Raw genomic sequence first — 2,736 nt, 5'->3', positions numbered from 1 at the left:
CAGGACAGGCTGGGAGAGTGACTGTTGCTTAAAACAGCCCAGAGCCTAACCCCTTGAAGAAGGTGTACATGTTCACAGCCCCCCACAGCTGCCAGCCTCTGGCAGTGAACCTCCTCACACCCTGTCCCCTGTCCCTATAGCTTCCTGGACCTGTTCTTGCAGACAATAGAGAAGCCCTCCATGGTGGGACACAGGGTCACCTACTACATCTTCACCGACCACTGGCTGCCGGGCCCATGTGTCCCTCTGGGAGAGCCAGATGTTGGTGGTCCTCACGGTGGCCACAGGGTTACCTACTATGTCTTCATGAACCAGCCGGCTGCCAGGCCTGTGTGCCTGTCCAGGAGGGCTGAAAGATAGTGGTCTTCATGGTGAGACACAGGGTCACCTGCTACATCTTCACTGACCAGCTGGCTGCCGGGCCCTTGTGTCCCCACCGGGAGGGCTGGAGGGTGGAGGTCCTCAAGGACTGTGGTGCCCCGCACTGGCAGGATGTGTCCATGCAGCACATGGTGATGGTCGGCTGCTTCTGCGAGCAGCACTTCCTCCGTGAGGTGGACGACTTGGTGTGCAGGTATAGACCTGAAGTTCTGTGACCACATGGGTGTCTTCCCTCTTTGGCACCTGTCTTCCCTCTTTGGCACCCTGTACCCCAGTTTCTACTGGGCAGCCTGCAAGGACTTCAGCTATGAGTGCCAGCCATTGTTCCAGGCCCACATCCCCAGGGATCAGGGCAACATTTACTACATGGGGGCCTTTTTTAGGGTATTGGTGGTGGAATTTCACTGACTGACCTTGGCCCGTCACCATGCGATGGGGGTCGACCTGGCCAATGGGATGGAGGCCATGTGGCATGACAAGAGCCACCTGAGCAGGTACCTGCTGGACCACAAGCTCACCAAGATGCTATCCCTGGAAGACCCGTGGGACCTGCAGTGGTTGGGCTGTGCCCTGGAGGACCTGTGGGACCCACAGCTGCTAGGCTGTCCCTTGGAGGACCTGTGGGACCTGTGGCTGCTGCGCTGTCCCCTGGAGGACCTGGGGGACCTGCAGATGCTGGGCTGTCCCTGGAGGACCTGTGGTATCCGCAGCTGCTGGGCTGTCCCTTGGAGGAACTGTGGGACCTGTGGCTGCTGTGCTGTCCCCTGGAGGACCTGTGGGACCTGCAGATGCTGGGCTGTCCCTGGAGGATCTGTGGGATCCGCAGCTGCTGGGCTACCCACCACCTCCTCCCCCATCATGAAGAAGCTGAGAGACATGGCTGTGCCTAAGAATCATCCGGACACCAGGAACACGTGACGGGCTGCCCCCATTTCCATCCGGAGATGCTGCCAGTGAAGCCATCAGAGCAGGTTCCTTCTTCTGTCCCTTTGAGGGAAACTGTGAGGCCCAGATGTCCGGGGCCCCCAGCCACACTTGCATATAGGAGGCCTGCCTGGGGACACAAGTTCCTGTCATGTGGTCACTACATTTTGATAACTTCTGGGTCATTGGCAGCTGTGAACAGCTCCAGTTTTATGTCAGATGTTTTTCTGTGTCAATGCTGAGCAATCATCTTTAAAAAGAACAGTCGAGAGAAAAGGTTTCCTCCCTGGTTCTGAACAGACACATCTTGGTGGTGCTGGGAGTGGCCCTGCAGCTGATGTGGAGCCAGAATGGGCCCTGGCTGGGTCTTCCCTCCCAGTCCCATGGGGCTTCAGGGTCAAGGGTGTGCCGAGCCACCTGTCAAACCCCCAGTCCCCTGACTGCCAGAGGCCTTGGCTGTGGCCGCTAGCTCAGCCTCCAGGAGAATGGAACCCTCTGGGTTATATGTGGTTCCTGCCTTGGTTTTATTATTTATTTATTTATTTATTTTTAAAAGATTTTATTTATTTATTTGTCAGACAGAGATCACAAGTAGGCAGAGAAGCAGGCAGAGAGAGAGGAGGAAGCGGGCTCCCCACCGAGCAGAGAGCCTGATGTGGGACTCGATCCCAGAACCCTTGGATCATGACCTGAGCTGAAGGCAGAGGCTTTAACCCACTGAGCCACCCAGGCGCCCCCCTGCCTTGGTTTTAAATGACTATTTCTGTGCTGGTATTTGTAATGGCTCCGCCGGGATGTGCATCCTGTTGGGACTCCTCAGTGCCCACTGGTGGGTTTGCACTTGTGCCCCCATCTGCCTGCGCTGTGTCTTAGCAAGCATTCACTGAGTGCCTGCTGTGATCTCAGTCACCAACAAGGGGCAGAGTGTGAGAGCGAGAACTAAGATACAGATTCCCTGCTCCAGGGCCCTCCTGGGACTCACGATGGCCCTGACCTCCTGACTCACTTCTTTCCTATTGTGGTGTACCAGACATATAACTGACACCGTTAAACACGTTTCAGGGTCAATTCAGTGGCAATAAGTACATTCGCTCTTCTGGACCTGCCACCTCCATCCACTGCCACAACTTTTCATCACCCCAAATTGAACTCTACTCACCCTACCCTAACCCTCCATTCCGCCTCCCCAGCCTGGCACCCACTAGCTCCTTCCACCTCTGTGAATCAGTGCTCTCCGTCCCTCACAAGTGGGGTCCTTCAGTTTCAGTCCTTTGGGGACTGGCTTATTTTATGTAGCATAATGGCCTCAAGGTCTGTCCCCATGAGCCTGGAGCTGACCCACTTTCTCCCCAAAGGAGTGGCTCAGCCCTTTCCTGTCTACGCCGAGCCTCCTCAGTCCCCTCTGTCCCCCTCATCTTCCTTCTCAGCCTG

General features: G+C 56.2%; 1 pseudogene; it reads left to right on the top strand.

Annotated features, from left to right (window-relative positions):
• Window positions 1-140: 140 nt before the first annotated feature.
• LOC111140546 lies at window positions 141-1,299 on the top strand (annotated as a pseudogene).
• Window positions 1,300-2,736: the final 1,437 nt, after the last annotated feature.

Source organism: Enhydra lutris, unplaced genomic scaffold, assembly GCF_002288905.1.
Source record: "Enhydra lutris kenyoni isolate GAN:26980312 unplaced genomic scaffold, ASM228890v2 scaffoldscaffold2982, whole genome shotgun sequence".
In the NCBI taxonomy this organism is placed as follows: Eukaryota; Metazoa; Chordata; class Mammalia; order Carnivora; family Mustelidae; genus Enhydra; species Enhydra lutris.
The sequence above is the reverse complement of the archived record's forward strand: the minus strand, read 5'-3'. Positions and strand labels throughout refer to the sequence as shown.